Source organism: Haliotis rufescens, unplaced genomic scaffold, assembly GCF_023055435.1.
Source record: "Haliotis rufescens isolate VD_foot unplaced genomic scaffold, xgHalRufe1.0.p SCAF_7, whole genome shotgun sequence".
In the NCBI taxonomy this organism is placed as follows: domain Eukaryota; kingdom Metazoa; phylum Mollusca; class Gastropoda; order Lepetellida; family Haliotidae; genus Haliotis; species Haliotis rufescens.
The window spans coordinates 29,304,341-29,318,417 of record NW_025964361.1 but is presented as its reverse complement, the minus strand read 5'-3'; the positions used below and the strand labels follow the sequence as shown (position 1 = coordinate 29,318,417).

At 41.0% G+C, this 14,077-nt stretch overlaps 1 protein-coding gene across 1 annotated transcript in view; it reads left to right on the top strand.

The window, feature by feature from the left end:
• Positions 1 to 1,755: 1,755 nt before the first annotated feature.
• The window catches only part of LOC124124195 (ATP-binding cassette sub-family C member 4-like), a 74,958-nt gene continuing 62,636 nt past the window's right edge, over positions 1,756 to 14,077 (top strand). Inside the window, exon 1 of the mRNA XM_046487310.2 lies at positions 1,756 to 2,083. The gene's annotated coding sequence lies outside the window, so the exon portion shown is untranslated. The remainder of the gene's footprint in view (positions 2,084 to 14,077) is intronic.

The following is a 14,077-nucleotide window of genomic DNA, read 5'->3' as shown; positions in this document are numbered from 1 at the left end:
GCATATGTGCAACGTATATACAGCAAATGGCCGGGACGAAAAAGACCAGTTTGTTGTATTCGTCAGTTCGTTATAAGCGTGTTCGTTATAAACGTAGTTTGCAGTACTTTCATTTTCCCGGCAGTTTAAATGGGGCCGAAAACTCGTACAACCATCGACTCATCCTTTCGTTATCACGAGATGGTTAGAGGTAATAAAAGTCCCTGGCTTGACAAGCATGAAGCTGTTAAGTTAAAACGTCTCTTATTTGAAGACTATATCTATAGCACAAAATTAAAAAAAAACATCTGCGTAAGTCTGCACGTGCGTTAGGTATGCATGTATTTTCACATCAACGCCGCACGGTCACCGATGATTATTGCGTCTAAACAGTCTTGCGTGTAATAAATGCATTATAGCACCGGAGAAGAGGTTCGCTGTCGTTGGGCACATTTTGTTCACACCATTTACTGTTGGTTAAGCGGAACACTTCCACGTTGTTTGTTTGTTTATTTGTTGTTTTACTCCGCACTACACAATATTCCAGCTATATGACGGCGGTCTGTAAATAATCGAGTCTGGACCACACAATTGACATCAAGAGCATCGATCCACGCAATTGGGATACGATGATATGCGTTAGCAAGCCTGACTACCTGATTCCGTTCGACGCCCCGGCTTACGACAAGTATAGTCGCCTTTTACGCGTCAAGCATGGGTTGCTGAAGACCTATTTTACCCCACATCTTCACGGGTCTGTAAAATACGTGATTTTGACGGGGTAAGTTCAAGACAAAACATTCTAATTTTGTCGATTGTATGTGCGTTCTTTCAGAGACAATATACCGGTCTCTGATTCTATATATAATGGACAAACCTCTGGTAATGATTTGTTAAGACTCCGTTCCAGCTGTTTATTGTGGCGAGTAGTTAAAACAACAACCGGAATTGTTTACTGTTTGATTATAATAAATGAACAATTGAACTATTTGTTGTCGGTTTAAATTACGCCCTTATTACATGTATAACATTAACAGATATCACTCACTCACTCATTCACTCACTCACTCACTCACTCACTCACTCACTCACTCATCGGCATGTTGATCATGATATTAGCCACTGGTTTAAATGTCCCAGACTCGATTATTTATTTACAGGCTGACGTGATATAACGTGATATTGCTTTCTGCGACTAAAACCAAAAAACCCTGGGGATTCCGCGCTAGAATAGGTCCCCAGCAGCCTATGTTGGTCGTGATGGGCGACTAAGTGGATCAGGTGGTCAGGTTCAGTGTCTTGGCTAGGTGTTTGATTTTTTCGCATGGATTGTTGCTCGTGATATCAATCACTGAAATTTCGAATATTTACAGCCCGCCGCCATATAGTTGAAACCAACACACGCACACGCACGCACACACACACACACACACTCTCTCTCTCACCCACACCCACACACCAACACCCACCCACATACCAACACCCACACTCAACCCACCCACACTTGCGCGGGGACCAGAAACAAAGACTTGCTCCAAAATCAACAAACACTAACCATTAATTAAATTCTTCTTCCGGAACTAAACAATATTATCTCTCCAGAGGCCATAGGGAGGAAAATACCGCAGCCTCTATTCTGGGTACAAAAGGTAATTGTGCTATATTTCCTCATCAACTTATCTATGTTTCCTTATGACTTCTGTACAAAACTATAAACACACAGTCCAAACAATAATTTAATTTACGCTTTGATATTTGGTGGGTTATCATGAAACGTAAAGCTGTCCATTGGTCAATTCTTTATTCGGTTACGGTGTTAATGCGATTGTAACCCATGACCGATCAGATCACAGAACTTTCTATACGTCGCCTGAAGCGCATCCACGAAACCGGGGTATCTAATCGAAAACGCCCCGATATGCGGCCCAGTGGCACCCTGGAGAGTTTTTCACATCTGGCTCACCTTACATCGGAAAGGTATATCACACAACATCTTTGACGGCAGTTTCGGCTGCATTTAACAAAGTGGATGCTGCTCTCGAGTGTATCACATCACTCGCTAATGTTCATGGGTCGGTGAGACTGATCAAGCAAGGCTTATGTTGTGAGTAGATATTGTTGTTTAAACAAAATGCGTTTGTTTCTTTTGTTTTTAAAATGTACATATTGTGTGACATACCTGCATAGTATGTCATTCAATGTGTGTTTTCTGTGATGATTTTGTAAAAAAATATCTTGTTGCTTGGTAAGTTTTGGTGTATTTAGTCCTCTTGGACTAATTCAACCCGATGCGTAGAACACACGCTTTTCGGGGACTTAGAGTGGCAAATTATAGATTATCGCTACAATAATTACTTTTATGCATATGTTTGTATTCTGTCTATTGTCGCTTTTGAAAAATGATATAACCTCGATAGTTCTTTAATGCAAAGAATGCAAATTACTTTGTCGAATAAGGTGTTATCAAAAGGCAACAGTCTGTCAGTGTGTCCTAGTAGCATCGGGTAACTGTTTGATCGAGCCTGATTGTTTGACCTCCCACCTGACAGCTTGGAACGCTGCTTTTCCTACACCACTTGTTTGGTCCAAAGTCGATTAATTACAGTCCCCGTGGTGTTGTTTGTTTGATTTCTAACGCTGCCAGAAACCTATGATTGTTGGTTCGAATCCCGGTTCGCCCCGATTATGTTTCTAGGTTTGTGGGCACCATACCCGTGCTCGTGGGTTTCACCGAAGTGGTAAACGTCTGAGACCTGCATCACTTCGGGCTTTCCTCCCACATTAAGCTGACGTGCCGCGATATAACTGGAATACTGTTAAAAGTGGCGTTAATCCCAACTCACTCACTCACTCTAACGTTGCACTATTCCTGCTATATGACGGCGTTCTGTAAATACTCTGGTATCAGGAGCATTGATCTACACAATCACTACTTTGGTGAAACCAAGAGCATTAAATTCACCCCCACACCAAGGATCATAATCGAAACGAATCTCAGATTCAAACTCAGACTCAGCAGAGTCATATTGCACTAGGCTACTGATTCACCCAGACCCGTGAAGATCCGGGGTAGAACAGGTCTTCAGCAACCCATGCTTGCTGTAAAAGGCGACTAGGTTTGTCGTAAGAGGCGACTAAAAGGATCGGGTTGTCAGGCTCGCTGACTTGGTTAATGCATATCATCGTATCCAAATTGCGTGGATCGATGCTCATGATGTTATTCACTGGATTGTGTGGTCCAGACTCAATTATGTACAGACAGCCGCCATATTTCTGAGAGCGGCGTTAAACAACAAGCAAACAATACTGAGTCACCAACCCCAGGAATATGTCGAGGTAATGATGAGCAAACATCGAGATAAGCGAAATTCGAGTTAGTCACTTAGCAGATATTCCAATCATGAATGTATGAATTATACTGAAATATAAACGACAGCGTTGGCGCAAAACGTTAAATCAATCATACATGCACATTTTACACAAATAGTTCTTTCAATCATGATAAAATACCCTTTGTATTCATTGTGAAAAGGCAGCAGATTTCGTTGGAACGAGAATGACACACACCTCTAGGTCAATTATTACCTATGTACAGAGACCATATAATAGATAATCTATTATATCGTCTCTGCCTATATAGCATAACCCTTAGCCAGCTTACGTTAATAATTGGCAAGGTATATACAGTCTATACAAGGCAGTGTCAAGTCGCTACTGGAAGACAACTTAATTGTCTGTACGAATTGTCTTCAAAAGACGCACCCGTATATACTATACCTACCTTTTCAACAGATATGATTTACATTTAGACATCGACTTGTTATTGAACAAGCTGTCTGTAAACCCTATTGTCCATGTCTGAGAAACACGGGCAAATTAACTTGTATTCGCGCCAGGTGTATTGTAACAGTACAAAATAATCACATTACATGAGTTAGTCTTTGTTCGAGTTATCGCCTTATCAGATTAACATCTAGCAATAAAATGTTAAAACGCATTATGTTCATCAAAGCGATCGTGGTTAGGAAGGGGAGATAACCCGTACGACCGTTAGTCACAAGGAGTCCCGCGAGAGTACTGCAAGGGTTATGTTGAGATATCGTTTTTAGACATTTATTTTTTAATCAGAAAAACAATTCCTATGATTGAACACGATATATAGCTAAGATGAAGTTGGCTCTTCTGTGTATATAATTCATATATAAAATTCATGCATGAAAACACCACAATCATTAAATTCATCATTAGTATTTTAAACATGAAAAGGCGCTGCATGTGAACGTTTAGGTTAAGAAGCCCAAGATCTGATATGAAATGAAGTGTTAACTGACATCGCTTTCAATCTTATGGAGAGGTTCATAACAATATCGTATCCTTTCTCAAGAAGGCAAATAATTTGAAATAACTAACTGTTTTTGCGTTCAGTGAAACTTCCCATTATCAGCCAGCACAGTGTACAACATGTAAACATGTAACATTAGATTTAAACGTACTGTAAACTAGAAGATGATAATGATTATGACAATATCCTCAGCTGTAACGATTGATCATTCTTCTAAGTGTGTACACAACAAGCACTGGTCACCCCTGATTAGCTGAATGTTGTTTTAATGTATATTGGGATATGGCATACCTAAATTCTGTTTCTCTTTCACACGTCTGTACATCTTAATAGTCGAATAACAAGCAAACCGTTCACCATAACTTGTGCCAAGGACACAAGCATTGCCAGATAGAATTTGAATTGAAACCTTATTTTTCAAATATTTGAAACTTTAAAATATCCTTTCAAGCCTGTGGGTTCCATCTTCCATCCAAAACAACACCGACACATTTTAAATCTTCAAAGAAAAAAAAAAAAAATTAAACTTGTACCCGAAAATCACAATATGATCATAAGAACATGTACAGTTACTTTTGCCTGTGAGTATTTAGCTCCCCACGTCAGGTAGCTGGACACGATATCTTGCCCATAGTGATGAGTTCATTGTGGTTTAAATCCCAGATTAAGTTGGTCTAGACTCCATAATGTAGCTACTATCTGGTGTAGATATGCTGACATATGTTGATAGTATAGGAATGTGGTAAGACCTGTGATCTGTGCCTACAGCAAGGCTATGCAGAGGCTCATTCATTCAGGGTTGCACACTAAATCTGGAACCTAGCCAGGGCCACAGGCGGGCAGAATTTACACGAAGGCTTTGGAAAGTACGGGGTTAAGTTGATAACGCTAGTTTATATTTGAACTACCTACCCGTGATATATATACATAATTGTTCAAAGAAAATGCGGTTTTTAAATGTTTTCAGCGATCGTAGAATTTGAACCAAAAGACAGAAGACAACAAATAGAGCAGCGTCAAACCGAATAATCTCCAACTGAAAATACTGATTCCCCAACATGAAGTTAGAAATTCTAAACACAATATAGTCAAGGATGGTCTTTTATGACATGAACTTCGTAAGTCTAAATCCTTTATAGTCAAGGGGAGATCTTTTATGACATTAATTTCGTAATTCTAAATCCTACAGTCAAGGGGGATCTATTGTTACATTAATTTCGTAATTCTAGAGCATGCATATATAAGTAAGGATGATATCTGCTGACATTAACAGCATAATTCTAGATCGTATATAGTGAAGCATTTCGTAATTTCAAATCACACATATACATATACGAGTAAGGATGGCATTTTCTGTCTTTAACTGCGTAATTCTAAGTCTTGCACATGTACTAAAGGTTGATATGTTATGACATTAACATCGTAAGTCCAGATCATGCATAGATTGTGAAGAATGGTATCTTCTGACTTTCACTACGTCATTCTAGATCGAATGCAATTTAGGATAAAATATTATGACATTAACATCGTAATTCCAGATCATAGATACTGAACGGGGATATGTTATGACTTGAAGTTCGCAAGTTTCTATCTTATACTGAAAAAATACACTTTATGACAGGAAGTTCGTCATTCTTGATCATATACAGTAACAGACGACACTTTATGACATTGATACTCTGGTAATTTAGTCGTTTATAGTGTGTGTTTTTCTATGACATGAATTTCGTACAATTCTAAGGCATGTATACGGGGGATATGGTTACCACGGCACAGTCAGTTGTAGTTCAGCAATATCCAACCTCATTAAAATCAGATCTTAGTTTTCGCTACCGATAAACAAAGATCTGAGGACATCCCATTACGGGTCACGTCAGACCGACCTTGCGCGAACTTTGAACGACCAATGGAATGACCAATGAGAATGCAGCTTCCTCGTGCTTTACGGCACAAACTTCACATTGGCGACTACGCTTCGAAACATATTTTGACAAATTCTCGATTACAAATTTGAAACCTGAACAAAAAAACCATTCTGGAATGGCTAATAGATGGTCAAGATTGTAAGGATTCAGTCGTTAAACCCGTAACTATCGTTCGGAATACCCCATGTTAAAGTTTTCGAGATTGCATGATTAGAAATCACATTCCGACTGTCAGTTTCATAATCTGGTAAGCGACGCACTGATTGGTCGGATGAAAGGTCGTTCTGACGGGATGTCTTCAGATCTTTGTTTAGCGGTAGCGAGAACTAAGGTCTGATTTTAATGAGATTGAACAATATCACGACATCCTGTAAGTAGTCGAGTCGGGACCAGACAAACCATGCACTCGTTAACATTATAAGTAATGTCGGGGTGTGACGACACACGGTCAAACATACACGTCACACATTGTACAACAACGTCGGAGTTCAACTCTTCGCCAAACACACACATCACACATTGAGTATAAGTCTTGACCCCGCAGTGTCACCTTATATCAAAGAAATCATTTTTCGGAAAATAATGCTTTTAGAGAATTTATATACTGATTAATGTCTAAACTTGACGATGTCCGGCAAAAGAAAGAAAGTCTTTTTTTATAATGTACTCTAACAAGCCTGGCAAGACCGTTCACTTGTTGGTGAAGGTTCAAGTCATTTATCGTTTCCTCATAATCTCTTCCTGGTGCTGCTGTTTGAGTTGGCACCGCGGTGTTGTGATGTAGGGCCAGTGTTCTTACCTCCGGGTTATCCTGTATATGATATTGGGGCGAGACCAACCAGGAAATCAGTATCTGTTTGCTTCCATCTGTGATCTGATCTCCGACCGGACAGGTGTCTCTCTGATCTTGCCAATAACAAAATCGTTTAATTACTACGTCTCTAGTGGTCTTGTGGTCTTGAAGTACATTTGTCAGGGATGTGTAAATACTCTGCCGGACATAAAGAAATCGTGGCTAAACATGAAACAAACAAGAAATGGTTATCCGCCGGTGACGTATTTCATACGGGAATCATAGTTTTATTTTGCAGCTAAAAGTGTCAGCTTAGCAACGTTCTGATGACGCTTTTTCGTCAAATCCAATTTTCAAGTGTGTACTTTCTTTTACCCGGCAGTTTAGGCCGACTTCAGTTCAGTCCTAACTGGAACCAGATCCGAGACTCAACTATCGAACTTTGAGTGAGTGAGTGAGTGAGTTGGGTTTAATGCCGCTTTTAACAGTATTTCAGTTATGTCACGGCGTGTCAGCTTAATGTGGGAGGAAAGCCCGACGTGATGCAGGTCTCCGAGACGTTTACCACTTCGGTGAAACCCACGAGCACGGGTATGGTGCTGACAAACCTAGAAACATAATCGAGGCGAACCGGGATTCGAACCCACAATCATAGGTTTCTGGCGTGCCCAAGGGACGCAACTCTGCACAGCGAATCGCGGCGCCTTGGACGACTGGGCCATCTGTGCCCCCTCGGTATTGTTTACGCCATAATACTCCAGCTGTATGACGGAGACCTATACGTAATGAATCTGCGCTATGATGGGTCAGACAAAGCAGTGGTTGACCGCATCAACAATGATGACACACACGCCATGTTAGGACCACCCCGTACCCAGTTTAGGTCGGGTACTGTAAACCCAATCTACTGAGAGCAATGCTTGTGTGTTCCCTGTATATACCCATGTCTGTAACCGTGGAACGATGCCACACTGCCTGTGGCATACAGTGTGTAAGTGTATTTATAATGCAGTGATGATGGGAGATATAACGTCGCGGTCAAGATTATTGCACTTATACAGTGACGTCCATGCATGCATGCGTTGTGTGTGTGTGTGTGTGTGTGTCTGTGTGTCTGTGTGTGTGTGTCTGCTTGTACTAGTCCGGACTGATGCCAGTTTTATCGTTCGAGCCCACTGAGATACCATGCCGCAGTGTAACATGAAAACTCCACTCAGACACAGTATACTGACTTCGAGCCGACCAGTCCTTGTTTTATGTTCTTGATGCCGAGCGCCAGGCATGGCAACAACAAGTACCATCTTTTAACGTATTTTGCTATGACGGCTGGGGATCGAGCCACCGACCTTACGCTCTCGGGGCAGACGCTGTCTCCACTAGACCACGGAGGCGGTCTAGAATGTAAAATGTATCAATTACAAGATATAGATAACCGTTCATTTTACGTTTTCCGTCGTTTGTTTTCTGAGTGTTTTAGGGTCAAATCCATATACTGTTACTTCTGCCAGGTCGGGTCACGATTAAGTACAATACATAAGAATGGTCGAAAGTTTGGTTCAGCTACGAGTTGACTCTTTGAACAATGCCACCGATTATGTTTCTAGGTTTGTCAGCACCATACCCGTGCTCGTGGGTTTCACCAAAATGGTAAACTTCTAAGTCCTGCATCACTTCGGTCTTTCCTCCCACATTAAGTTGACACGCCGTGATAGAACTGGAATACTGCTCAAAGCGGTGTTAAACCCCGCGCACTCACTCATTTGAACAATCCGAGTTTCGGAAGCTTAACAACTAAGTTTTTAATTGTTGATAAATTATTCTCCTTAAAATTGAAAACAAAAAGAAGAAAATCGGACAAAAGAAAGTACAGCCATGTTTGATGGGGCTAAAATGAAGCAAACAACAAATGGCTATTCGATGTATTTGATACGGGTATCAAAGTGGTCTTTTTTAACCTTATATTACACTTGCGGTGTTTCGGCGTGTTTTCAACATAATAACGTTCTGATAACGTTTGTAAGTTTCTGGTCAATCCAGTTTGCAAGTGTTACCGTTCTTTCGTCCGGCAGTTTTTAAATGATAAAAGTAACAAGCACAAAAAACACCGAAGTAGAAGAAAAAGCGAAAAACACTCATGATCAGATAAAAAACCAGCAAAGACCATTTTACCACAAGTACAGTAAACTACGTTTATAACGAACACGCTTATAACGAACTGGCGGATATAACGAACTGTTTTTGGTCCCGGCCATTTGCTGTATATGTGCTATATATATGCTTATAACGAACTATGGTTATAACGAACTAAAATTTGTGGTCCCTTTGAGTTCGTTATAACCGTAGTTTACTGTACTGCGAAAAGTTGCAATGCATATTTAGTTTGGCATGACAGTCACGTGGTTAAAAGATAAATGAATGTCTTTAAATGAACCCCCAGACACACACGCATGCTCCTTCCTGAATAAAACGTGTCTTTGATTCTACAATGTCAGCGGTAAGTAGAAAGATTGTGCAAAAAAGTGACCATTAAATTATTTGCTGGACACAATAACAATCAAATTAACATTTACAATGAGAGACGGGAATTTATTCAAGAATTAGTTTTTTGTTGCCGTGTATAATGGTTTTCTTTACAAATGAAGTTAACATTTTCACAAACCGAATCCAAAGACAACATTATCACCGTCTTCGCCTTCATGCAAACACCCCGCGGCCTTGGGGTTGACGTGGAGCTTTGTCTCCTAATTTGTATTCGCGTGCGCGCGTGCATGGTGACGTCACTGGCGTCTGGGGCCTAAGATGAAGTCGCACTGTAAACTTGAGATTTGGAAAATTGTAAAGAAGGAAATCCTCCTAAACGCTGGTTTGTTTACGGGTTGGGCTTACGATAACACGGCACATGCATAAGTGTTTAAATTTACATACAATTCCTTGCTTCTGAGTAAAAGTAATGTAATTGGTTAGTTGTCCAGGAAATGAGAACGCAATAATGAAACGAAACCAAACAGATAATGAAATCTGGTTCGTATAATTGGTATGGTGCTGGCATGTTAAGGATCCGGATAGGCGGTCCAGGGTCTCGAACCCATATCAGGATTCCTCTCGGATAAGTGACGGAGTGCATATTGTTCAACGCCGCTGTCATAATAGTCCAGGGAAGCGCTACACCATCTTCCCGAGGCAAGGGAGTTAACTGACTATAAAGGTCCTGTTTCCACCCTTGCCGAACTAGTCTGGAATTATGGATTTATACTTTGACTGGACTAACGAGTTTATGCATAGTCCAATCAAAATCGTGTAACGAAATCGACATCCGGTTGGTAAACTGCCGTGCAGATTTCGGTCGATTGCAGGTTTTGGGGAGCAGCTCGGCGTCTACGGATATTTCCCAAATCTTTTCATGTTTTTAATCAAGGTGCTCACCTGATTTGATGCACTTCGCGAAGTAAGACCCGTTTTATCACAATATAGATTTTGATTATAGATGAGATCGTCTTTACTGGGCGCCGCCATTTTGTTTGTAGCAAATGCAAGTAATATGAGAGGTGTAATCTGATTGGCCAATAGGAGGGACATAGAAGGGACATAACTCGTAACAACCACTGGTAGCGCTACGACCGAGCCCAGAAATTCCAGCCTTGTTCGGCAAGGGTGGACCCTGGACTTTTGTAGTCAGTTAACACCCTGGCCTCGGGAAGATGGGACCAGACAATCTATTGACTGAAAGCAGGAGCAGTGATCAATCCTCGTACAACGAAAAGCAATTAGATAACAGCGCATGGCCGACTAACCTGAGCAAATGCTCTGCACTCGACACCATTTATTCACCCGGGACACAGATAATCTGTAATTCTGAGTTTCGAGTATGTTATTCTATTTCTTACTCGTTGACATTCGATGAGAGAAAACGAAGGAAAAAACGTATGAAATGTCAACCCTACGGAGAAACCAACTGATCGTTGCCCTACGATCGTCTTGTTGACCGGGGCCCTGCGCCTCAAAGTTTACAATCACGTCACAATACCCTATGACGTAATTTGTGAGGGTGTAGAACATGTTACAACATTATTCCTTATCAATATCAATCGTCGATTCTTGAAAACAAGTCTGAAAGCTTTGCTACATATTCTTTCATTACCTTTCTACAGAAGGCACAAATGTATCATGTCTGTTGATTGTAGTTGACTCAGGAAACGAAACACGTCTTAAATACAACAGGCTACAGATTGTGAGAGTATGATAGCCTTCGTAAACCATATTCACTCACGGAATTGTTTGGTATATTGCCCATTATTCGTGACGTATGGCCATTCAGAAGCCCTATGAGTATATGGCGTTTGGGGTAGCCTAGGGGTTAAAGCGTTCGCAAGTCACGAAACCCGCATTCAATTCCCACACGGGTGTGGACTTATCCCCGAAATAAAACGACAGGAATATATTGTTAAAACGGCGTTTAGCCAAAATGACTCATTCTTGTATCAAAATAATTAAAATGGCTCATACTCTAGCATGCAAAGATGGTGAACACTCGCCGTGAGATTTGCTGGAATATTGCTACGTTAAAGTCATCTCACTTACCATGTGGAATGTTCGTGTGTTATTTGGCTACTGTTTGTTTGTTTGTTGTTTAACGCCGCACTCAGCAATATTCCTGCTACATGACGACGGTCTGTAGATAATCGAGTCTTGACCAGACATTCCAGTGACTGACATCATGAGCATCGATCAACGCAATTGGGATACAATGACATGCATCAAACCAAGTCAGCGAGCCTGTCCACCCGATCCCGTTAGTAGCCTCTTACGACAAGCCTCGTCGCCCTTTACGGCAAGCATGGGCTGCTGTCGCGGGTCTATTTGGCCACTACGCAGCGTTTTAGTGTCATCATTGTGTTTCAGTGATCCATTCATATAATTGTCACCGCTATTCTGACTTAAACACCCACTGAAATCTGTTTCCGCGGATAGGCTTTTCGAGACTGGCTGTTCTCTGACATTGACGTTTCATATTTTGGTGCCGTAGCTATGACCAAGTGGATAAAGCTTTTTGCATTTCTGAAGATGTATTTTGCATTTCTGAAGATGTATGTTCGATTCCCAATATAGGTACAATGTGCGAAGAGCCGAAATCAAGTTTCTAGAATATTACACTAAATCGAGACGCAAAATCTTTCTCACACATTACAAAATGTTATATTATAAATTCTCAGAAAACCTCTTTCATGTTTTTACGGTCTCATCTTCTATTCAGTACGATACCTCTCAGCGTGAAGATCGGGCGTTACCTCCAATGGAGGAAGATTGATTCTATAGGAAAGTTGCCCTATTCATAATTACCCTTAACGCGATTACCTTTAGCATAATTACAGGGGACATGGGTGACCCAGTCGACTAAGGCGCAATTTGCTGTGCAGGGTTGCGTCCCTTGGGCACGCCAGAAACCTGTGACCGTGGGTTCGAATCTCGGTTCAACCCGATTATGTGTCTAGGTTTGTCAGCATCATACCTATACTGGTAGGTTCCACCAAAGTGGTAAACGCTTGAGATATGTATTTTATTTTATTCTTCCACACTAAGGTGAGGTGAGGTGAAATTGGGTTTAACGTCGCGTCCAAGATTATTGAGCTTATATAGCGACGTGAATGCACGTGTGTGTGTGTGTGTGTGTGTGTGTGTGTGTGTGTGTGGCTGCTTGTACTAGTCCGGACTGATGCCGATTTATAGTGGTAGCTCACTGAGATACCATGCCGCAGTTTAACATGAATACCCCACTCAGACACAGTATACTGACTCCGAGCCGACCAGTCCTTGTTTTAGGTCCTTAATGCCGAGCGCCAGACAGGGTAACAACAAGTACCATCTTTTAACGTCTTTTGGTATGAAGCGGCCGGGGATCGAACCCCTGACCTTCTGCTCTCCGGGTGGACGCTCTACCACTAGACCACGGAGGCGGTCTTCCCCACTAAGCTGACACGCCGTGATATAACTGGATAACTGTTCAGATCACCCGCTCATCATAATAACCCTCATACCAATTTCTGCGAATAACCAGATCTATTTAGCTCGAAACAGAAAACACGCAATTATTTGGAAATGTTCGTTGTAAATAGGGTTTATAGGATTTGTTATGGTTTGGAACAAACCGAGCAAGCTCCAAGACAGTTCAAGACATCGGTTCCAACATGGCAACATTCACGACAAGGACACACTTGCTAGTTGTAACCCGTATTCTAGGTAGGAATAGGTCTTCAGCAACCTGTTTATCGAAAGAGCCCACCAACGGGATCGGGTGGTCGGTTTCGGTAACTCGATTGATGCATGTCATCGCATCTCATTTGCATATATAAATGTTCATGATGTCAATCACTGGATTGTGCCGTCCACACACGATTATTTACAGACCGCCGTCATATATTGCTCAGTGTTGCGTTAAACAACAATAACAACAACAACAAACACACGGACTTGCTAATTGTAATTTGGGTAATTATTTGGGTGCTTGTTATTTATACAGATAATTGTTGTTTAATAGTAAGTCCACTAAAATATGATTAATAGTATTTGGTCCTAAGCATTACAAAATGTATGTACCTGACTTTAGGTTAGACGCATATATGGTTCTAAACTCAGCAGACATAGTTCTATAGCGCCGTTTTGGCATTCATTCTGTGTTTTATAATATCAATAATTTATTTATTAATATCAAAATCTCTAATTACTAAACTTTTTAAATATAAATACGGATTATAAAGCAAAACGGCGCCTCATACTTTCTACGGTTATGATCAGAGGTCAGCAATACTACAGGCAAAGACGATACAATAAATACATTTTATGGTCTCTGCTACAGGTAAAGTAACACGTTTCTAATATCTAATTGTTCGGAAGACTACACTAAAGTTTAGATTATCTGTGTAAATGCCGCAAAATGCTACACAACTATAAATGGATGAATCCTGATTTGTTATTCAGCGGTGGGCGAGTAATTAAGCCGAAGAGGCTTTTACAGTTGAAACAGGTTAATCCCCAAACTATTTT